The sequence below is a fragment of the Nannospalax galili genome, unplaced genomic scaffold (genome assembly GCF_000622305.1).
Source record: "Nannospalax galili isolate Female #2095 unplaced genomic scaffold, S.galili_v1.0 scaffold186, whole genome shotgun sequence".
NCBI lineage: Eukaryota > Metazoa > Chordata > Mammalia > Rodentia > Spalacidae > Nannospalax > Nannospalax galili.
In genome coordinates, this window is record NW_008358774.1 from 1043712 (window position 1) to 1069672 (window position 25961).

Below are 25961 nucleotides of genomic sequence, written 5' to 3' on the forward strand. Positions count from 1 at the left end.
TGTAGCTAGCATGTATAACGAAACTGGTGTTTTCTATATTGTAATCTCTAAGTACTTTGAAATTCCATATAAGCCCTCATCCATTGGATAATGTGATGGGAAAAATAGCAAAATCCAATATAGTTGTCAATTTAACACGATTTAACAGTTTAAACACCTTAGCTATGCCCAAATTACTGGGGTGATAACTCACATTTTCTCAGTTCTGAATTTTCCGTCTTTGTTTTTGTTTTCTATATTGTAATCTCTAAGTACTTTGAAATTCCATATAAGCCCTCATCCATTGGATAATGTGATGGGAAAAATAGCAAAATCCAATATAGTTGTCAATTTAACACGATTTAACAGTTTAAACACCTTAGCTATGCCCAAATTACTGGGGTGATAACTCACATTTTCTCAGTTCTGAATTTTCCGTCTTTGTTTTCTAAAATGGAGTCCTGGTGCACAGAAAGTGTCTCCCAGGATCTCCAGGTAGAGAGGGCTGGAATCCCTGCATGTGCCTATGATGGTCAATCAATGGCTTTTTCCATGATATTTTCAGTCAAAGCCCTCATGGAGTTTCTCTACTGGCTGGGTAGTAAGTAGCCTAGAAGAGGCTTCCTAGACTGTGTTGTGTCATGTGGGCTCGATGAGCCCTGCTGAAACTTTATCATATTTTCTAGCCTGTCTTTGGCCTATGTGGGCTATCCATGCTTCTATTCTGGTATTTTGCTTTGCTGGAGCCACTATAGAATCATGCGAAGTTCACTGACTCTCAGAATGTCTACTGATTCTCAGCATGGGGTCAAACCATCTAGAACAAAAGGAGAGAAAGCAAGTGTGAATTAGATCCTGTCTGAAAGCAGCTGCTTATGCCCCTGTACTTGGTGTGAAATCTTCTGCCTGCCACTAGTCTCTACAGGCTTCACACTGAGGGCAAGGCAGGAATTCCCAGCTCTGTACTCAGAGCTAATTCTGTGTCACTAAGCCAAACCATGTGAGGATTACCAGGACAAATATCTGATTGTTTTCTCTCCTTCTTCTCTCTCTCTTATGTCCTTCCTTTTTGCTCCACAGTTCCCTGAGTAAACGTCTCCATTCCTCAATATCATAACTACCTTTCTCTAAAAATAGCAAGCTTTACTAATACAGCCTTTTTAATGTTATATTTTTGCAATTCAATTTAGTAACTATGAAAAATCTTACTTGCTAGGTACATGATGAATTGATTTTATAGTAACCATTCTTAGTTTTAATCCCCAATTCCCATTACTCAAGAAGGCAGAAAATTAATGTTCCCATTATTTATGACTATGGAACAAACCACCCAGACATTTAGTGATTTGAAATAACAATCTTCATTTGTTTTGTTCACAAATTTACAATTTGGAAAAGGTTTGGCAGGAAGGGCTCATCTCTGCAACAGACGGAAAGAACTGTATTAGTTTAATTGAATCTAGAAGACATGCTCTCAAGATGGCTCACTCAGATGGCTGGCAAGCTGGTGCCCCACTAAGGCTATTGGACAGGGATGTGACTACCTTAGTGCCCCTCTAGGAGGCCTCTACACAATCTGCTTCTTCCTCACAGCATTGGCTATGTTCCAATTAAGAAAGTGAAAGAAAAGACAATTGGCCAGTGTGTTAAGTCTTAAGAGCTCACTAGCTCAGTAAAACTGGCCCAGAGTCATTTCTACTGTATTCTGTAATGGTCAAAGTTTTTACAGAGCCTCCTAAATATAAGAACATTTGGAAGGAAAGCTGAGAGACATAGACCTCACCTCTTAGTATGCAAGGAACAAATAATCTCTGGCCATCTTTAATCAATCATTCTTCATTTAATAATTTCCAGATAAATTAGGTCATCCTTAGGCCTTTTCTGTTTGTTGTATTTAAAGATGAGTCAGATGGCAAATCATGAAGTGATAGCAATGTGAAAGGTCAGCAAATAATCACAAAGTAAAAAGCAAAACTTAGTTATATTTTCCGAATAATCATCTAGGGCACTGGACATCAACCAATGCAAATGTAAATACAGAAGTATATTTATTTCTGAAAAAGATGACACCTTGAGTTCTAAGAAGAATGTGACTCTGCAGCATGCTTCTCAGGGTTGCTGCTTCTCACAGTTCAAATGGTAGAATGGTGTACCTTAAGAGAGTGAGTGTAAAACTCAGCTACTTCAGTAGAGGGCAAACCCAAATCCATTCCCAGCTAGGTATATTGTACAAACTTGACATAGAAAACAACCAACCAGTATATTTAGTAGTACAATAAATATGAGTGGGCTAAACACTTTAATTTAAAAAGTCAAAGATTGTCATATTGGACTAAAAAGTTACTACCTATAGTTGAATATTTGTAAGAAAAAAATACAAGTCATATTGAAAGTAATTGTAGAAGATTCACTATGTAAACTGTGAAAAAGGTTTTATGGCATGAAAATACAATGATTACAAATGCATATAAATCTTTTTAAAGAATTTCATGGTACATATAGCAGTACTAAATAACTTGAAAAGATAAAAAAATTATCAACAATTGAAATTAGGGATTTCAGTATTTTTTTTTCCACAACTTTTGTAACAACATGGCAAACTATCATGGATAAAGATTTGAATAATACATATTATTCTGTTCACAAACATACAATTGGGCAAGGTTTGGCATAAAATGAACATACAATGATGTTTATGAAATGTTCTATTTCAAAAGAGCAGAACATTATTCCTTTTCAAGAACATTCACAGGATGTGCCAAATGCTAGGACACAAAAGTCTCAATAAATTCCAAAGGATTAAAACTCATAAAAAGTATGTTCTATAGTAAAAATAGAATAAAACTAGAATTGAACAGTGCAAGGTACCTTAAGGAAATTTCCAGTTATTTTGAAATTAAATAGCACGTAAATCAAATCACTGAAGAAAGTAGAAAATATTTTGAACTCAATCAAAAAATTTTAAAAAGCATAAAACTTGAAGAGGAATAAATGGAGGTAAATAACTGCTTCAGAAAAGAGAAGCCTTTTCAAGTTAGACCCCCAAAGGGTCTCAGAAATTCAGGGGTCAAGAGGATCATTGAGGCATTTTATACTTCTAGGTGAGAGATTTATTAATGGAATACTTAATGCTACAGAAAAACAGCATGGTGGGGGCTTGAGAGAGAGAGTTCAGGCCCACAAGGCTAAGTAGGAATCTCCTCTTACAGGTTTCAGGGAGGGGGCAGGCTGTCTCATGTCACGTGATTGATCTGTGATACTATAGTACACGCTTGCAGCCAGGTTGTTTCTGAGTCTTAGGCAGCAGAGGAAGGAGCAAAGGTTCAACCCTTTAGTTAATGTGTGTCCATTTTACAGGCTGTGTTACTTATAGTCCCTGACTGTTTAGGGGATGTTCTAACAATAGCTCCTGATTACTTAGAGTCTTGGATAGCCTGGGGTTGGTAAACATCCTTTGGTGAAGTGAGAATTCTGGAGTCATATCAGGGTACTTGTCAATTTCTTAGAATCCAGGGATTCTACAGATAGTCATAGTACAGTGCTTGTCATTTTTTCATACAGCAGCATCTGTGTGGAGAAAGAGAGAAAGACAGAGTCAGAGACAGACTGAGACAGAGAGAATATAAATTACCCAAATCAGAGATGAAAAGGAGATATAGTTGTTTTCCCTAGAGAAATTATTAGCAAATGTTATAAATATAAGGGAATATTATGAATGACTTAATACCAATATGCTAAACAATTTATATGAAATGGACAATGTCCTAGAAAAATACTGGTTCCTAGAAGTGACCATAGAAGAACAGATAAGCTACATAGACATATAATAAATAAAACACAGAATAAATAAAAGAGAATTACCATTTATTCAACAAAAAAACTTATGCTCACAAAGTTTCAACCATGAATTTCATTCAATATTTAAAGAAGAATTAAAATCAATTCTACTCACACACTTCTCAGCTCATTTTTCCCAGAATTATCCTTTTAACAGAAAATACATGGTAAGAGCTGATTCATGAGCAAATACAGAAAAAAGAGAAAGAAAATATTAGCAACCTGAATCCAACACTATATTATTAAGAGGACTGGTAAGTGTGTATAGAAGCAGTCAATATCATAGGGAAATGTAAACTAAAACCAAAGTGAAATATTACTATATAACTAACAGAAGAGCTGTGCTCGAAATAATGGTCACTATCAAGTGTTGGTAAGGATATGGAGAAACTGGAAACCTGTTTGTGGCAGGATGTGAAAAACTACAGCTGAAGTTGTAAAACAGTTTAGCAGTCTCCGAAAAAGTCAGTCCTATACATACCATTCTAGTCAGCAATTGCACTCCCAGGTAGATATCCAAGAGAAATGAAAACATCTGTCTACCTAAATACTTGTTCCTGAATGTTCATAGTGGCACTATTCACAAAAGCCCCAAACTGGAAGCAACCCAAATGTCCATCATTTGGTGAGTGGGTAAATGAAATGTGGTACATCCACACAATGCATGCTATTCAGCAATAAAAATGCATGAGCTCCTAATGCTGGTACAATATGAATGAGGCAATTACACTAATTGAAAAATCCAGATGTAAAAGACTATATATTGCACCATTTCATGTGGGTAAAAATGTTTTTAAATATGAATCTACTGTTCTAGAGGTAGCTCTAGAGCTCTCCGGTTTATCTGGAGTTCGAAGCTAAAATAAGAACCAACTGTAAATAGGTACCCCAAAAGTTTCTGAGATGAAGGAAATTTTCTAACACGGGATTGTGGAGATGATTTCACAGCTCCATAAGTTTTCTTAATACAATTGAATTACACACACATAATTTTGTTCCATATAAACTATATTTTTAAAATGTAGTCTTTAATAAATCAAGTCAATTTATCTTATCTAACCTAATCTGAACCTCTCATTTTTTCTCAGGTTCAGTTCTTCCCATTCAGCAATTTAGGGGAACCGTGAGAGACACAGACTACAGCAGTCTTGTACTGGAATTTGTTAAAATGCATCCATATGCCAGTAGCATCATTATTGGCTGCCCTCCCCTTTCTCATGGACTGAGATTCCTGCAGACTCACAGACCTTGGGTCACATGGCTGACACTGCCCTCTCGGGAGAGCTAGTCTTTCATCTACATTACCCTTACATGCTTTTTTTCTATAAGCATTTCTCAGTAACATGTATCTAAAGTCTTGCTTCTGACTCAACTTCCTAGGCAATCAACCTCATGGCCCTAATACCCATGGAACAGTCCCCATTTACTGACATATACTCCTTGGCATGGAGTGCATCTAAAACTCCCCCATCTCACAGAATCCCAGTAGGGACATGCCTCCATGTAATTTCTAACATATTGTTTTTATGCCACAATTGTGTGGGATAACTTTCTATAATTTTCTGTCTTCCCAAACTCTAAAATATGAAACAAAGACTCTTTTCGCTTACTAAAATCCTACTGGGAAAAATGTTGGTGGGTGGCACATTCTAACTACATTGACAATCCTACATCTAACCCTGGATTATACTCCAAAGTTTCCTCCTTACTTGATTTAGAGAATTATATTTCCTTCCCAGAACTTTCTGTCATTGAAAGATAAGAGTATAACAGCTCTTGGTGTTAGTTTGACTGAGTCTTTTCTCTAGTGAAAGATTACTATCCTTGAACTGAAAGAAACCGAACACAAGAACAGAGAAAAGTTCGTGATTTAAGGAACATCTAATTAATATCAAAATGCAAAACTATTCTACATGCTGGTATACAACATGCATACTTATTGTGTATAATCTTAAAATACATTAATGTATCATAATTAACATTTTCAACTTACTCTTGCCAGTTTAGATTCTAATAGTTAAAATTTAATGACAGCTTGAGAGAATTCCCATTATGCCTAGTGAATCCTCAGATTGAAACACTTCCTGCTTGTCTCAATATTTGAATACTGCTACATTTTTTAGTTTCTAGTAAAATGAAATTCAACTCGTCATTTGCTTCCTCTCAGTACTTCTAAAGTACTGTTGAGACTCCCATACGGAATAATTTGTTGAGAAAAGATAATATAATGAAGGCTGTAGAGCTTTGAAGACAGAAGATAAAACCTTGAAACCCTATCCTGATGCTTCAGATTTTTGCTTTGGGGAGTGGAGTAGGTTCTCCTTTAAGTGTCAGTCACGGAAAAGAAGAGGGATTACTTTGAAAATGTATATATGAAAGCCTAATACATAACATGAGGCCCTTTAAACATGTGGACAGGGTAAAGTAACTATAAATATCCAATGAGTCCACATTGGGAGGAATGAACTAGATTTCAGGGCTCAAAAAAGACACTCCTTGTTACACTTACTTGTCAGTTTGACAGCCTAGTCATCCAAGACGGGCATTTCAATTGAGGGATTGTTTCCATCGGATTGGCCTGGGAATGTCTGTGGGGGATTGTCTTGATTGTTGATTGATGTAGGAGGAGCCATTGCACTTTGGGTGACACCATCCGTGGACCGGAGGTTCTAGGCGGTGTAAGAAAGCAAGCTAAGTAGGAGCCTGTGAGTGAGCCAACAAGTAGCATTCTTTCATGGTTTGTGCTTCAAGTTCATGCTTGAGTTCTTGCCCTGACTTCACTCATTAATGGACTATGACCTAAAATTAGAAGCCAAATAAATCCTTTTCTCCTTTAAGTTGCTTTAAGTTGTCATGGGGTTTGTTGCAGCACCAGAGAGGAAACTAGAGCAAAGAATATAAAGACTGATGAAAAAGTACCAAATATGACTGTGAAAGGGTGTGAGAGAGACTGACAAAGAGACACATGGATGTAGGTACAGGCATAGAAGCAGTTTTATTCTAGCTTTTCTGTGAAAGAGAAGGGAAGAGGATGATGTCAAGAGAAAGGCAATCAGGTGCTTTTTACCCTTTCCTGCTATACTGGTACTTCATATTCTCTGGGTGAATTTAGTTGCCAAAGAAATCAAGAAACTAAAGCACTGATGAGCAAAATTAGAGTAGGAAGTAAACATAAAATAAAGGACCCAAGAGATGTAGGCTGATGCAGAATCTAATGCAGGTCATGAGGCAGAGCAGGAAGAATGGATGTGATTGGGTTCCACCTTGTCCTCTGCAGGGAAGATGTTGCGACCTGACAGTATGTGACCTGAAGAATGGAGGAAAGACATTAACTAAGGCCAGGGCACATTGACTAACTCGTCTCAGCTTCAATTTTCTTATCAGCAGGGCTGGGAGAATGGAAGATAATGTAGAGGGAAGAAGCATACATTAGGTAATAAATAAATTATGCCTTTAGTTAGGTCAATGTGCAAAAGGAAACATTTTCTACAGTGCCAGTCAAAATAAAGGAGATGAAATATATTGAAAACAGTGGTGATTTCAACAAGCAATTGCCAGCTGTCATATGCCACATGTTGATACATTTTACACCTTCCTTGTAGCTACTAAAGTCTCAATGTTATTCTGCTAAGACAGGAAGGAAAAATATGAAGGTGCAAGAGGTTGTCCAAAATAATGATGTATTAATTACTTTCTTGCTACTGTGACAAAATATCTGATAAGAGCATCTTAAGGGTGGGTTCATTTTGGCTCACACTTCGAGTATACCCTCCGTCAGGGAAGTCATGGTGCAGAAGTGGAAGGCAGATGCTCACATTGTATGTGTAGTCAGGAAACAGAATGCTGGTTTCCAGTTTGCTTTCTTTATTCAGTCAAAGAATTTGGCTTATAGATGGCGCTACCCACACTTATGGTGGGTCTTCCCTGCTCAGTTAAACCTTTCTGAAAACACCCTCATAGACATAACCAGATGCGTGTTTCCACAGTGATTCTTTTTTCAGTCAAGATGACAGTGAAAATTAATCATCAAAAACAGTTATCTTCAAGTATGAAAGATAAATTCCTGCCAAACTATATGAGAAATTTCTAAAATAATGATCAACATTACCATTGCAGTATAACTGGAGCTATTTATTGTTGTCATTATCTCAATATTATCATTACCACTATTTTGTGAATCCCTTGACAGACTAATTCATTCCTAAGGGGATCTGGCAACCTGAGTTTCATGTCTGCACAGCTCTATCTGGAAAATTCCTTAGCTCTTTAATCTGGGTTGATGTCCAAAATGAACTCATGAAGTTCCCTCATGTGGCAGTTTCTCTCCTATCTTGATAAGCTGTGACACTATTCACACAGATTCTCAAGATGAAAAATCTCAAATACTTGATCTCTCTTTCTCTCTCTCCTTCTCTCTCTCTTTCTCTCTCTCTCTCTCCCTCTCTCCTCTCTCCTCTCCCCTCTCTTTCTCTCTCTCTCTCTCTCTCTCTCTCTCTCTCTCTCTCCCTCTCCCTCTCTCCTCTCTCCTCTCCCCTCTCTTGCTCTATTCTTGGTTTATATCTGCTAGGGATCTTCATTTTACTCCTTGCACATTGATACTACCTTATTTCAAGACCTTAATAAAGAAAATCCTAACGTTCTTTCCATTGTCAGCCTTTAAGGAGGATGTTCACGTCAATGAATCTTGCCCCATACAGTGTTATGTTTAAAACTTGAAAACTTTAGAAATTGTGAGGACCAATCCATAATATAAAAGACTCTAGGACACTCAAGTAACAAGAGATTCCCTTGATAGTTGAAGGAATTTTAATAGAACTTCAATTATATTTTTCTTATGAGTAATTAATACTATTAGTCTTTCTACCATTGCCCCCTGACTTTATAATTATTCTTAAAGAAGCATTTATTATTACTTTTAAAATGTACCCTGTGTGCTGCTTTGCATATCCTAAAATATAGCAAGCATAACTTACTCTTCTCTGAGTCTACTCAAGCATTTGTAATATGGTATACAATGTAACAAGTGTTCTATAACTGCAAATGAAGAGTTTAATACAAAGGAAATTGATATAAAAATGGTATCCCTATAACTCTAATGTGTCATTTATTAACATCTTGGGGTTGAAGCCATGCTGACTGAAGACAATCCCAGAAAACACACTTGTCACTGTATACTAAACATCTTTCATTTCATTTCATATGACTTTCTTATATGGATGAAACTCGTTGGTATTCCAAAATGCCAGAAGAAAAATGTAAAAATTATGAAAGAATTTACTTTCATTGCTCTATGTAATGGTATCATTTTTAAAAACAATAAAAGAGGGAGATATGGCTTCTCCACCTTCTGATCAATTTCACAGCTTTGGCAAGAAGATAAAACAGATGCTGAGGGCTCCCTGCCCATGTTCACAAGCCGTTGTCATTCCAGTACTCAGTGACTGGACCAGCAACTCCTACCACCTGCATTTATTTGCCCAAGGGCTCTCTGTGGCCAACAAAGCCTGCTTTGCCCACCCATGCAGTATTCTGAATGGATCTGGATATTCTCTTCCTCTGGGACTAGCCTTCGGTTAATTAGCTTAAGGAGCGGGTGTAGAAATACCCAGCAACAACATCCTTGGGTAGAATACTTGGGAGATATTATTGCACACTGTTTTTCAGGGTGTCCCCTGCAGGACTTAACTAGAATGAAGCAGAAGGTAGGTTCCTTGATAATGTCTGCTAGGTTGACTCATTTTCTTTCATTCTCTTCCCCATTCTCACATCCTTTTTTTTCCCTTCTTTTGCACATGAATCTGTTTCAAGATCTGTTTCTAATGCATAGTGAGTTCTAGCTAGGGTTACAAAGAGACCTTGTCTCAAAAAAATTTTTTTAAATACTTATAAAACACAGATAAGGAAGCAAGAAAAGAAAAAATACTGGTTCCAGTCTTTCCAGGCAGATGTGTAAAGTAGAAATATTAAATAAAAGGACCATTATTCCCACAAGAGCATGCTGAATTTTCTTGTATCATAGGCAGTTGGAGACAGCCTCAGAGAGGCTGTATAATACATTTATGAACCCAAACCCTGTGTACTAAGGCTAATTTTTCTACTTCTTATCTATATGACTTTTGGAAAATTAATTCCTCTACCTATGTCCCAATTTTCTCGTCTCTAAAATGAAGACACTAATCCCCTACCTTTTTCTTACCATTTTCACAATTTAATACAGGCTAAACATTTAGAGCTATATTAGGCATATTGGAAATGCTACAAATTATAACTGTGTTTTATTATGCTGTCTCCTTAGCTCACGGGGAAATGAATGGGACACAGAACTAGAAAAGCAGACAAGACCAATCAGGTAAGATTCTATATATCTTATTAAGAAACTTTATCATCCTTCAAATCAAGGGCAAGTAATTATATATGAATCACAGGTAAATTTATCTGTTTTATGAATAAAGTTTTATTGTAACACAGCTGTGCTCGTTAACTTATGTCTTTTCTCTGTTGCACAGTAGCTCACAAAATCAAAATTATTTCTTGTCAGGGCATTTACAGAAAATATCATGCCTACTGATAAATGAAAGAAAACAGCATGCAGAGAGAAGCTGTAGGAGCAAAATAACTACACAGTTAGGAGGTATATGCCTCAAGGTAAAAGTTGAGGCTAAACAAGTCAGATTTCATGATCCTCAAAAACAGAGAGGTTTGATGCATAGACAAAAGAGGGATATATTAGTAGGTCATACAGAAAGCATGGGATGAAGACTACAGACTCACAGACCACCATGAATATTTAGTCTGTAAAGCTACCATATTCCACAGTGTTCATACATTTTCAGTAGTTGCTAGCATCTTAAAGTAGACTTTACTAATAAAACCTAAATCTCTGGCTTTGATAGGAAAAAAGCAAAAACATAAAAATAGATCTGACTAAAGTTTACTTACAGTCTGAAGAGCAAACTCATCTCTAGCTCCAAAGCTACTGCTGTATTTGCAGGAAACATGTGCTTTCCAGGATGTCACACCCTCCCCTACATCCTAGTACATGACTGTAGCTCAGCTCCATTCATGTCATAAACACCCTGAAACTTGTGGGTGTTGAGCATAAAAGAAGAGCTTTTTGTTTTTTTTTCTCAGAACAGCTAGAACAGAAATAGTGGCTATGATGGTTATTATTGAATGTCAACTTTAATAGATTGACCTTGGAGATAAATCTCTGGGCATATCTATGACAGATTAGTTTAATTGAGGGGGAAAGACCCACCCTGAATATGGGTGGCACACTTCTATGAATTGGGAAATCCAGACTGAATAAAAAGAAGAAAGGAATACAAAGAAGAAAGGGACCTGAGCTCCAGCATTTATCTCTGTTTCCTGTCTACAGACACAATGTGGCCAGCTGCCTAAGGCTCTTGCTGCTTTGCATTCGCTGTCATGATGGACTGTACCCTCAAACTGAGAGCCAAAACAAACCCTTCCTTCCTTAAATTGCTTTGGTCAGGAATTTTATCATTACAACAAGAAAAACAATGAACACATTTACTGTCCTTAGGATAGAGTCAGATCATTAAAGGCAGGATAGGAGGGGGGCAGCTGGGAAGCAATTGGGGATATGAGATCAGTCTACTTAGGAAATAGAAACTTAAGATGGCAAAGAGGAAAACATTGGGGAGTAGTAGCATGGAAAGTCAAGGGTACAGGAAAGACTGCATGAAAGGGATTGGTGGTCTGCCATGCTACATTTGGTTTATGCATGAGGTTGACTTGGGTGAGAGCCATAGAAGGAACTGGTTAGCCTCAAAGTCTTCACCTCTTTGTGAAATGGCTGTGGTATTTGAACCAGTTGTGGGTAGGTGAGAGTTAGTGTGGTTTTATGTTTTATCTTCACAGATGTTGCCTACAAATATGCACAAGTTAATTTGAACTACTTTAAGGCTACACTAGGATCATGGTGAGGTCTCTACTAGGGAATCCTCAGGAAAAAGTGCTGCAAGAGTTGGATGAAGGTTTGTGGTTACTTCAAAGTGTAAGGTTGGACATTTATATGGCTTAGAATGGAAGAGGAAAGTGCCATCTAAAACTCAGTCTTCAAAGAAAAGCTTCCACAAAATTTTCCCCTCTACTTCTTAAGGACTAGGTGACTCTTTTTCTCACTGAGAGACTTTGAACATGGAAAGGCATTTCCCCTGAGTACAAAAAAGGCAAGATTTCCCAGCCTGTTAGGCAAAATGCATTCTGGTCTTTTATGTCCCTTCCATGGTTTTTCCTTATGAACTTTTCCTTGACTTCCCTTTTCTCCAAGGAGTCACTTACCCATTGAAAAAAAGAAAGAAAGAAAGAGAAAAAGAAAGAAAGAAATAGAAAGAAGAAAGAAAGAGAAAAAGAGAGACAGAAAGAAAGAAGAAAGAAAGAAAAAAAGGAAAGAGAGAGAGAAGGAAAATAGGGAATGATGAAGGAAAATGCTGTCAAGACTTGCAGCGTTTTCAGCTACCTCATATTGGTTTTTAGATGACAAATAGAAACATTGCCTTGGTTTTATATAATGAAGCCTTTGCTCCTATGCAGTAGTCCCAGAAAAGCCGTTAAAGTTCAATTTTTGCTCCAGCTCCATTAGGAATGACCATAGGGAATGCCACCTCCTCAGCCCCAGCTGCTCAGACACTAGTGTGGAGGAGCTAACCTTGAGGAGAAAAAGCCCAAGGTTCCAGACAACTTGACAGGCAGAAATCAACCACTGATTGAGACGAGAGATGTGTTAATGCCTGTATTCTTAGCTTAATATGATTCTTTATTCAGAATGAAATGTTTTCTACTTTTTAAAAATGCTGCACCAGGTACAGATATAGCTACCTAGAGAAAGATGGCATTTGTTAAATAAATTCACTTATATTTCTTCTCTAAGGAATTAACAATGAAGTAGGTGCTGGAGAGAGAACAGAGGCTATTCAAGGAAATGGTTATAAAGAAATAAGAAAAGTATAAATATTAGTAACCTTTATTCAGTTAAAAGGAATGTCAAAAACGCTTTGTTCAGTGACACTTTTCTTCTATACTTAGACATTCTGGTTTATATGCTGGAAGAAAAGTCTTCTTGGAAATGGATAAGTTAATGCATGAGGCTCTCAAGTGTTTTATAAAGCTGATTTCCCACAAAAGTTTCAAGCCAGGAGGAAGGAAAAGATGACAGGAAAGCCAAGTCCCTCATGACTTCTCTTTTGACCCACAAATACATGGAGAGAATGAGAAAGAACAAAGTCCTGCTCAAAAATTAAATCGTGATCACTCAAACTTCTGCTAGAATTAAAAAGTATTTACTTAATGGAAAATACAAAAACTGGGGTTTATATTTAGTCTTCTTGAAGCCTAAGGTATCAAAGACTGTAGGGCTTGTTTCCAGTGGGTTGTTTTTTTTTTTTTTTTTTTACCCCTTTTCACCTTTTTTGAACATAAACTTAAGATTCTTTAAAATAATCATCCTCTTGGCATAGAGAACATGTTCTCCTAGTAAAGAAAGCATTCAATTCTTCCTTTCTTTAAAAATTTAAAGAAATAAGTCTTCCTTATGGTATCAAATTTGTTTCCTCTGCCACATAAATTGTATTAAAACTTGTGTATGTGCTATGTGCATTACCATCCTCTTAAATATAAGAATTGTAAGGAATGAAAACAACCACTTATTTTCTCCACTAGACACAGAGGTCAAGATTCAATTGGCTGTCACAATCTGTTGTGAGCAATTTGTTACTATTAATAGTTCAAAGTTTGCAAATGATTTACTTGTGTTTGTAAGTTAGAGGAAAGTCAAGGTTAGACAAAAATATCACTTTCAGCTGCACTGTGATATTCTCTTGTGAGTGGGAAAGAAAGGCAGTCTTTCTAGCTAGATGCCGGTGGGTGACTGGCACCCACCATTTGTTTTCAGATGTTAAACAACTGAAACCTTTTCATCAGACTGGGGACAAACAGCAACAAACCCCAAAATCACTGAAAGCAATGTACCATCTGACACTTAGACTGCAAAATCTAAACAAGATGGGCATGCAGATCCATTCTTAAGTGTGTGGAGGTGTGTGGGTCTTGTCACTGAAAGAAATTCTGGGAACTTCCTCAATGGAAATCAGTGGAGCTAGTGCATCAGCTCCAAAGGCAGGAAGTACTTGAATCCTCAAAATTCTTTTCCCTGGAAGGAGGGCTAGGGAAGGACACAATTCCCTATTTGGTTTTAATGTTTGGGGTTGTTTTTCCCTTTCAAAAGTTCAAGTATACAGAACTCTTTCGCATTAAGGAACTATTTTTCTGGTTTTGTGAAATGTATTGACTCTTTAGTTCCAAGTAAAGAAACGAAGCTTATTTTAGAGAGATATTTAAAGAAGAGTCTATAGGCTAGGAAAACAGCTCAGTGGCAGAATGCCTTAGTAGGATATAGGTGGCATTGGTTCAATCTCCAGGATGACTGCCCCACTCCAAATAAAATAATCTTCTCAAAGAACTTCCTTCATTAAATTAATTAATTAATGTAAGATTGTTCCAGAAAAGTTAATAATACTATGTACTCAGGGAGTCATATTTATGAGCCTAGAGAACTAAGGAACAGACTTTGGATTTTAATGAATTCATCAACTAAAATAGTATTTTATGAAGCCTCAATGAGGGTCAAGCAACTGATCTCAAATAAAAACAACGATTAAAATCCCTAAATCATGGTTCTATTTGTGAGTAAATTATCCTTACCAAGCATTCTGTTCTGTTCAGACCCCAATGGACAGGATGAGGTCCATTCACATTGGAGAAGTTGTGGGGTTGCTTTATTTTATTTAGTCTATATACATTCATATAGAAACAATCAGAGACATACTCAGAAATAATGTTTAACCAAATATCTGGGCACCCTGTGTCCCAGTCAAGTTGGCACATAAATTTGACCATCACGACAAGGTCTTTCTTTCTTTTTATTTTACTTACCTTTTTGGCATAATGATCACAACACTAATTGCTTTGATGTTTACTGTGTCTCCACTCTCAAAGCTTTTGAAAACAGTGTACTTTACAGTCTGACTGGCTTGAGCCTAAAGTCTCTACTTAGAAATGAGCAATGGATAGAATGATCTGTTCTCCTTTAAAATGCCTCTAAGGAGAAGAATAATAGCTCTGTTTAAGAGAGAGGGAATAATCAATAGCACAGAATATTTCCTTTTGAAAAACAGTTAATAAAGATTGCATTTTAAGATGACAAATGCATCCCGGACTGTGTACCTTTAATTCCATATCACATCTTTGAATCATCAAGCACAGTGGGCCATACCTGGAGGAGGAGAGTTACAACAGTATGTAAGACTTGTGGGTGGGCCTTGCAATTGTTAAAGCATTAGTGAATGGGATCTTTTTCCTAGAAGAAAAATGCAAGAGAAAGAAGGAACTGTTTTCTTTTTTATGAAGCAGAATTCCTGTCTAATTCTCTGAGCCTTTGCCTATAACTGCTGCAACATGTGTTTTAAATTAGACTGTATGCATGTGTTCCCTATAAAATTAGCCATCATGACCCATTGTTCCACAGTCCTTCCTTTCATCACATTTTAGTGGCCTGTGTTCCATATTAGCAAACAGCCCTTAGGGAAAATTATGCGTTTTCCATACACCAGCTTTGTTACATATTTGATAACACTTATTGTATATTTAAGGTTATAAGTCAATATATAAAAATTTTTGAATAATAAAACAAGTGGCCAATTGTTTCTTCATGGCAAACAAACCAGGAAGTCAAAACAAATCTATGCAGCATCAATATCAAAACAGAATTAACAGCTGTACTTTTAACCCATAAGTACAAGAACATATATAACTCCATCAATATGTTAACTAGGGTGAAGGCACATTGCCAAGTTTAGAACCCACTCAGATTCCTTGGATTCTGAGTTTAAATGAAATTTGAAACTTTCCAGGTCCAAGGTCCATTTTGGTGCTGTTGACTGTGACTTCCTGGTTAAAAAGACTAAGGTTTTGAACACCAACTTACTCATGGAAAATATAAGTGTGAATGAATCAGTGCATATGGATTGCGTTTTCTTAAAATCTGATTCTTAAAAACTTTTTAAATAGAAAATTCATGATAAAAACATGCATTGGATTTAGCCAACACTAACATTTGCAAAATATTTTCAAGGCATTTCTCTCTCAATGGCTAGCCCAGTTAATGTAATTGTACTCTTTCCCCAGCCTTTGCCCCACACCCCCAAGTAAACACACAAGAGAAAGCAATTAAACTCTACTCAATCCTGCTTTTTTTCTCTCTCCTACTTCCTTTAGTATATACTGGAAGGTTTATGTATTATTTCTGCTGCATTAACATGGGTGTTTTTAAATTAAATTGTGTTCCAATCAATTCTAAATGTAAAGCTCTTGGGAATGGTAAAGGAGAGCAGGATTACTGAAGAAAATGAATACATTTGTTAGTGATTCAAAATGGACATCCCCCAAATAACAATTGTTCTTGCTTTCAATCCACAAGCTATGAATCCACTAACCAAAATTAAATAGTTTCTAACTATTTTCTCAGAATGACTCTTGAGTAACTGATTGGTAAATTAAGTATAAGAAAATTAGAATATTGTGATGTCACCAGTCTTAGTATATTGAAGTCCAAGTGCCCATGCATGTATGTGCTGTGCGTGTTTATAAAGTACTATTTTCAATATTTATACTTCCTTATTATTTGAAATATTTTCTTTCATTAGATACCTTGAATTAGGCTTTGAAATTAGAAAAAAATAGACTGCTTAAATTGTTTCTACAAACGAGATGATAGATCATTGTATTATTATGATTAAAATTCTGTTCAGTTTCCTAGAATTTTGCATATTTCTATCTCTGAGTTGTACATATTTCCAGAGACTGTTTGGGGCTTATTGCCAACAACACATTTTGAGAGCTGTACTATCATATCTACTCAGTTTAAATATTGCAGAATTCCAAGCTAGGTTTGGGTGTAAATCATAGTTTATTACTTAATGGAGTTCACATTTCAGAGCATGGAAAACAATATTCTATTTCTTCTGGACAATAATTACCTTAATATGGATGTGATACACTACCTCTTTATTTCAGAGTTCCATTCAAATAGTATGTAAATATGTAGGCATTAGGTCTGAAATGTTGAATACCACAGTATGTGAGATCCTTTTCAGTTATTTATAGAGAGCCAAAAATAAGAAGATTAAATTTAACAAAAACCAAAGACTGTAATTCTCATATTTTATCTCAACAGTACAAATTCTACAATATTACATTAACATTTATCTATATAAAACCTTACTCCAGAGACATGGATAGTTGCAATTCCCTCAACTGTGGCAGATGAATCCATGAAGATCGTCTCCCAACTCTCTAATTACAATTAATGAATCTAATTACTGTGACGGCTTGAATATTATGCTTTCATTTTAAAATCTGCTGTGTCTGCTTTCAGCTTCCCAAGTGAAAGAACATCAACCTAAAAATTTTAAAGATGGCAAACACTTCCCAGGGAATTTGTAATTCAACTATAACAATGCAGGATTTATGTATTCAAAACTTAACTAAATCTATTGAGTATCTATAAAGTGTTAAATACTATGCCTATCCTCCTTCCTGGGGATTCTTTCAAGAAGTGTAAGTATGGGATAGGAAAACACCCAGATGTCAAAATAAATGTGATGTGATGTGCTTTTTATCCAAAATTAATCAAATTTTCATCTCTGTCTTCTGTAGATTTTTTTTAGTTTACATTTAATATCATATTAAAAGGAAGGTTGACTATCTTCCTCTTCTACTAAATGAAACTTATGTAAAAAATAAAACAACTTAATTCAGCACCCCTTCATTGCAGTTATTTGGTGAATTTTAATTAAAATTTTAAATTGAAAGAAGTTATATCTTAATATATTCAGGGAGCATGATTCTTACTGACCTTTTTTTAAAATATATTTTATTCATAATTTTTATTTTATGCGTATGAGTGGTATTGACTGCATGTGTGTAAGTCTACCCATGTCATGCAATGTCCATGGAGGTCAGAAGAGGGTATCATATCCCCTTGAGCTAGAATCTTGAATCAGTGTTAACCACCATATGGATGCTGGGAACCAAACCTAGGCCCTCTGTAAGAGCAGCCGGTACTCTTAAGCACTGAGCCATCCCTCCAGCACCATTAATCATTCTTTAATGAAACATAAAATATTGGTCCAACTCAAGAAGTGCAAGATCACGGCAGCTTATTTCATTACCAAGCATTTAACACTTAAAGTGGCCCCTGTGCTTTAGTTACTTGGCAATTTTTGGTTCCCCATAATTGTGAATTGAGGTGACTAAAATAATAAAATGCTTGCAAATGATGAGTGTTTCCACTTAATGGGTTTCCACTTATGCCTATATCTGTGAATCAACAAATAAAACATCTTTGGAATTATTTCCATTTCTAATGTCTTCTTTCCCTTTGTTCAGTATTCTCACACTAAGGAAAAAAGGCAGAGTCATAACATAATTGCTGAAAGAGATGCTGCAACTTCTCAAAATGAAGAAACAGTTTGGTTGAGAAATCTATCCACAGGGTATAATGCTAGCCACTCAACTTACTCATTTAAATTATTCATATCATTAAAGATAGACACCTGAGAGCTGGAGAGAGAAGCCAGAATAGATGAAGGGAGAACAAAGCTTCTAAAAGGAAGTGAGACAGAGACATCAAAACAAAGATCCTGAATCTAGATCAAAAGCCACAGGAAACATCACAGTACCTTAATGTGTGTGTGTGTGTGTGTGTGTGTGTGTGTGGTGTGTTTAGGAAGACAGGTCCATGGGGTAGAACAATGGAGGTGAATGGCTACAATTAATTGGTCAAGTGCCCAACTCTAGGTGGCAGCATGTCACTGGAGTAGGGTATAGAACTAATTGTTTAAAAGAGGCTCACGTAAAGCACCAAAACAGGTACTGATGGGTATAGGCATCACAATTGTATACACAGTGCTTAGCACTGCTTACTTAACCTGGGAGAAGAACCAGTGACCATAGGAGTAGCAAGCATTCACAATCACACCCTATGGGTCCAGAGTCTTGAGCACATGGGGGTCTTCAAGGAGAGCTATGAATCCCAAGGACCGGAGCCGGTAGGTAGATATCTAAGGCAAGTGTTAACTGGAGCTGTTGAAGAATCTCCTAGAGGAAAATAAGTTTCTTCCATGGGTGGGACTTGGACACCATCTCTCACTCCCCAAGATGCACATGTTTACAAATATGCACATAAGGCCCACAGAAGACCATTTCTGCAATTCATATGTCAAACTCTGCACCATTACTGGGCAGCAGAAATAGAACATTTAACTAGAGCACAAGTAGACAGAGACTGGATTTTGGCCATTGGAACAGGAAGAGATGCTATCTGCTCCAAAACTTAGAAAACACAGCCCACTAAAGGAAGCATACTTGTCAGGTGTACAAACTCAGCTGGAAAAATAGTACATGAATATGAGTCAAAAAATAGTACAAACCCTCTGTATAATCTCCGCCATCCTCGGGTTCTTTTTAAGTCCCCGATCTCATGTTGTAATTGTTTTTCAGAATCATTTCACTTTGCAAGTTCATTTAGTTTGTCAGCTAAACTAAGATATCATTTCTGGATTTCATAGGAATTATGTTTTTACAAATATCTATTTTATAATATAGACTTAATGGCATGAACTGAAATGCAGGACATGAGTCTGGTTCCTGTTAAATTTTATCTTGTTAGTTTTGGTCCATTCTCTGAACTATTGAAAGAGTTTTTCATCTTGATTCCCTCATCCATTATGCTATCAATCTCATGATAGTATGAATGAGGTGCTAAGTAGCATCTTTTATCCTTGAGGTCCAAATTGTCCAATAACAAATACAAAATGTTCCTTTAAAGTGATTTTATTCAGCCTATTGAGTTTTGAATGCAACCCATTTGCCTATTTCAAATTTAATGAATGAACAGGTTATGAGCGAAGCTTCATCTAAAGGCTGATAACCTACAGCTTATAGATCAAAACAACATTAGCTATGATTTATAAAATGATCAATCAAGTCATTCTTATTTACTTGTATTTTATTAATGTACTTTCCTTTTATTATTATTTTTCTTCATGTATTTCCATAGTTCTATGAGATGCCCTCTGAGATGTTTAACAATTCAATTCAAAGGAATGATGCAATGGGAGGAGAAAGAGCTAAACTTGTGGCCCTTGGTGTAAAGCAGGCCTTTCACACCTGCACTGTTCCTCCTTGGAGTCCAATACCTGGCACCTAATTCTCATCCTTCTTATAAATGGAGAAACTGAAACGCTTAAAAGCTATGGGTTCGGGACCAACATCATAGAATTGCGAAGTTCTGACACAAAACTGGGTTGACTCAGCTTCCAAAGTATTCTTTGTTTGCTTGCCACAGAAGATAATATTCATCCACTTAAGAAGCCGTATGTTTTCATGATTTTGTCAAAGAACTTGGTGCAAAAATGCCAGAAATACGAAGATGAGAAAGACAGGAGGTGTAAAGCTAGTAAGGACAGGACAGGCATGAGGAGATGCAGGGAGCAAGAGGAATGGAACCAGCAGCACCAAAGGCACAAGCTCTTCAGAAGGAGAGAGAAAGCCATCTGCTAATGAGAAAGCTGCCCACAGTGTGCACGTCTCATCCCCTGGGTGACTGTAATGTCGGCCTACTTCCTTTACACTTAGCGGGCAGCAGCATTGTATAGGAAGAGAATGCATGGTTTAAAATATGGCATACCTTGGTCTAAGACCTGTCTCAGCTTAGCTTCTTACCACTGGCTTTGGACAAATTGTATCACTGTTTGTTGTTGTTGTTGTTTCTGTACTAAGAATTGAACCGAGGGCTTCAGGCAACACTCAGCACTGAGATATTATCCTCAGCCTTCTTTATATTTTTCAAAAGAATTTTAATAAAATATTATTTAGGTTTGGAGAGATGGTTCAGCAGTTAAGAGCTCTGGCTGCTCTTGCAGAGGACTGGGTTGGCTTCCTAGCACCCACATGGTGGCTAATAACTGTCCGTAATTCCAGTTCCAGGGGATCCAACACCCTCTTCTGACCTATGCAGGCATTGCATGGCACAGGCACACTTACATGCTGGCAATGCACTCATACACGTAAAACAAAAAGAATCAATAATAATATTATTTACATGTATGTGTATGTCTGTGTGTATGTATCCCACTTGTGCAGGGGGTGTCTATGGAGGTCAACAAGGATCTCAGGTCCTCTGGAGCTAGAGTTTCAGGCAGCTATGAGCCACTCAATATGATTGCTGGAAACGAAACTCGGGTCCTCTGGAAGAGCAGGAAGTACTTTTAACCTTTGAGCCATCTCTCTAGACTCTTTTTACCTTTAACTTTTTTCTCTTTTTTTTAGCTTGCCTTGAATTCACTCTATCGCCCAGGCAGGCCTGGAACTTGTGATCCTCTTGTCTGTGACCCTCCTTCCTCAGCCTCCAAAGTAGCTGGGAATATAGGCCTGTGCCATCAGGCCCAGTTCAAGTTGCTTTACCTTTCTCTAGGCCCTGGTTGCCTTTTCAGGAAAACTGTCATATTAGCATCTTACTTGAATACAATTTTCATAATAAGTCAAAAGACATCACACCAGCGCAGGAATTCAAAAGGTTTTTCCAGGCTGGAGATTGGCTCAATTGGTAAAGTGCATCTCAAAAGCACAAGGAATTGAGTTCAATCCCCAGAACCCATGTAAAAATGTTGAGTGTGGTGACAAGCACTTACAGTCTCAGAGCTGGGGAGTTAGAGACAGAAGCTCTGTATGGGGCTTACCATACAGTTAACCTAGCTTAAATGTTGAGACCCAGAGCAGTGAGAGACCCTGTTGCAAAGAATGTTCCTGAGGATAATACCCAACTTTGTCATGCAGCCTCCACATACATACGTACACAAGTGCACACACACCAGCACACTCACAAACACACAATATGGGTTAAGAAAATTAATTATCTCACTGTCTCCTACTTTTCCTTTGAAGACTATTTCATGTATTATATGCCTTTCTTTTCACATTTCATGTGTGTGTGTGTATGTGTTTATGTCTATATCTTTGTGTATGTCTATATGTGTGTGTTATATGTCTGTAAGTTATTATCTTTCAGTGTTTTTGTTGCCTGAAAATTTCATGTTGAAACCTAATCTCATTTGCAACAGTATTGGAAGGTAGGTCCCAATTAAAGGGCTTAAGTATCAGGGCTCTTTCTTCATTAATGAATGACTGTCACTGTAAAAGAAGCTTGTGTGGATCTGGAGATATGGCTCCATGGTTAAGAGCAGTAACTGCTCTTGCAAAGGACCTGGGTTCAGTATCTACATGGGAGCTAGCAATCATCCCATAACTCCAGTTCTAGGGGATCCAATGCCCTCTTTTGGTCTCCACAGGCACTTCATGTATGTGGTGCACTTACATGCATGCAGGAAAAACACTCGTATACATAAGAAAAGAAAAGAAAAGTAAAGAAAAGAAAAGATATTTAAAGAGGCTTGCATGAGTATCTGCCACATGAGAAAGTGTTCTTTTTCACTGAAGGATGCAGAAAGAGCGATGCTGGAAGCAAAGACTTTCTGTTCTTTATAAATGACTGAGTCTATAGTATTCTAATAAAGCTGCATAAAATGACTAAGCCTCTGCTCACTAATGACTTTCTTTACTTTATCATCATCGTCTCCTTCCTGTGTTGGATTCATAAAAGTCTCCCTAATTCTATAAGACCTTGATATTCCAGTTCTCTATTAATCAGACCACTACTGACTCATGAATATCACCCTCATCCCAGTCTCAGGGCCTTTGATGATTTCTTCTTTCCCCTTTTGCTCTACTTATTCATCCCGCAATCACATGCATCATCTAAGACTCAGCTCTGTCCCACCGTGATTAAAGTTAGCTACTTTGGCCATCATCGCTTTCTTCCTCTTGCAAGTACTTACAGATATTAGTGTTTGTGGAACAGAATTGAATACTGCTTCTTCAGTCCTGTTACTTGGCCCTGTCTTATTTCCTTTCAGATTCCCACAGCTACATTTCCCAATTTCATCTTGCCCCAATTCTCAGTCCATTTTGCAGGTGAGTCCTAGAGGCTGGCAGGTATCATTCAGGGTTCAGCTGCTATTTTTTATGAGACTTGGCCAGCATAAGTATATGCAGAACATGTCCATTGCCTTGTACAACTGCTCAGATTGCTACATTTTCCTTTGAATTTGTTCAGTGGTTTCCCCAGAGGTTCACCCTGTTGATGTATTGCCAAATCACCTGTTCTCTAAGGGTGATTTACTTTTGAAAACTTCACATCTGTTTTGTTCTTCAAATTATCCTGGCATCCAAAGCCTGCTTAGAGCCCATTTTCTTCAACTCTATACTTGTTTTCCTGCTTTTGCAGGTTATTTTCCCCCAAATCAACTATTGATCATTTTTATTTTATGTGTTTGAGTGTATTGCCTGCATGTGTATAAGTGCACCTGTGTTATGCAAGCCCATGGAGGCCAGAGAGGGTGATGGATCCCATGGAGCTGGAGTTACAGATGGTTGTCAGCCACTATGTGAGTGCTAGGAATCAAACTCAGGTTCTCTGCAAGAGCAGCCAGTCATTATCAATACATACACCTATAAATACATACACCCCTCGAGAACAAAATCTAAAATCTTAAACAATTTTAGAGAGTTCAAAAGTAAATAATAAAAATAACATAAGATGGGGAAAATCAATATGAAAGGATGAAAAAAAGCTTTGTATGTGACCTCCCCAAAGAGAAACATGGGCTTAATTAGGCATATTGATTTCACTTGGATAGCTTTATTCTGGGAAAAATTCAGGATTCTTAAATATCAATTGGATATGGTAATTTATATTTACTACAGTGTCATGGACAAATTTTTTTAAAAAAGAAATTCTGTAAAAGCATTTTGAAGTGCTTTGAAGTTTACTTATACGTCAAGCCATTTCACTGAAAGAATCATCTTATATTACACAAATTTAATCTAGAACTTAAAATCTATATCTATCCATTAGTGTCAAATTATGCAGTATACAAAACTTGGGTTTTGTTATTGGTGATTTGTTAAGTATTTTAAAGACTATGGCAAAAAACTGTGAATTATTCTTTATGCTTTGCATGTAACAGAGCCAACCATGCCTGACCACAAAACTAGCACTGCAGAAGAAATGCAGAGAAGAGGAAGCAAGGCACACACAATCACAGGAGCCTGAGGAAGAATAAATCTCACTGAGAGTAGGCAAGCAAATTAAGAAAGATAAATTAAGAAAGAACCAAGCATGATCAGCTCCGTAAACCCTCAATTCTATAAGAGGACTAAGCAGCTAATAAATATACTCAATTTAAAAAGCCAACAGAAGAAAAATAACAAAATTATCAGAACTAATACATACATTGCAACAATAACCATGAATTTAAATACTCCCAATTTTTAAATTGACAAACACAATCTGGGTGATTGAATTAAAAGCCAGTATCTGGGACTGGAGAGATGGATCAGTGGTTAAGGGCACTGGATGCTCTTGCAGAGGACCAGGGTTCAATTCCCAGCACATACATCATGGCTAACAACCATCCTTAACTTCAGTTCCAGGGGATTTGACACCATCTTCTGATCTCTACGGGCATCGCATGACACAGGTGCACCTACCTATACGTAGGTAATGCCCTCATACAAATAAAAATAAAAATAATAAATGAAATATTTTTAAAAAGACAATTTCCAACAAAGTGCTGTCTGCAAGAAACCCACCACCCAAGCAAAGTCAAGTGAAGACTAAAAGTGAAAGGACGGAAAATGATGCTTTAACAAATAGGATGCTAAAGCAATCAGAAGAAACTATGCTCATCTCTGACAAAATAGACTTCAAGCCAAACTCAGTCAGAAAGGAAAGAAGTCTCCCAATAAAGAAAACCCCAAGATGGTAAATTCAAAGCTGAATTCTATCATGTTTTTTTTTTAAAGCTAACAGTCAAGCTTCTTGTGCTATTCTATGACACAGAACTAGAAGGAACAATTCCCATCTCATTCTGTGAAGCCAGTAGCATACTAACAGCAGAATATGAAAAAAGATACAGCAAAAATAAAAGTGTAGACCCATATCCTTCCTAAACATAGGTATAAAAATACTCGATAAAATATTGAAAATTGAGAAGTCTGGGGAGATGGCTTAGCTAGCAGAATGCTTGCTAATCAAGCAAGATGACCTGAATTCTATCCAAGAACTCACTTGACGAAAGCAAGCACAGGGATTAAGTCTGTAACCCCAGAGCTGGGAAGGCAGAAACAGAAGTTCCCTTGGGCTTGTTGGCCAGCCAGACTAGCTGAATCAGTGAACTTTAGATCAATGAGGGATTCTGTCTCAAAAAACAAAGTGGATGGCTCCTGAGAAACAACACCCAAAATAGACCTCTAGCCTATACACACACACCTTCCCACACACACAGGCACACACGGATGCATACACACAGGCACACACACACCCCTGCACACAGATGCGTACCTGTACACACATACCACACACACAAACCTATACACACCAAGCACAAAAATAAAGAAGGAAGAAAATGTTGCCTATTGAATCACACAGCACATTAAAAAGAGCATACAGCATGATCAAGATGTTTTTATTCAAGGAATAAAAGAAAATAATTCAATATATACAGGTAATAAATACAACGTAATTAAAATAAAGAATAAAAATCACATGACCAACTCAACAGACTCAGATAAAAGCTCATATTTCTAGATAATAGAAACAATATACACAGACTCACATTAACATCCTACAGAATGAACATTTAAAAGCATTTCTTCTAAGCCCAGAAATGAAACAAGGGTGCCCATTCTCATTGGTCCTATTCAGTATACCATTTGAAATTTTAGCCATGGCAATTAGACAACAAAAAGAAAGAAAAGAAATGTACATAGAACAGGAGGAATTATGTTATCCCCGTGTGCAGATGATACGATCCTAAACTCAGAATACCCTGATATCTCTTCCAAAAGACTCTTAGATCTGACAAGTTCAGCAAAGCACAGAACATAAATTCAATAACCCCAAATAATAGCCTCCCTATATCAATAACAAATTCTTAGAAATT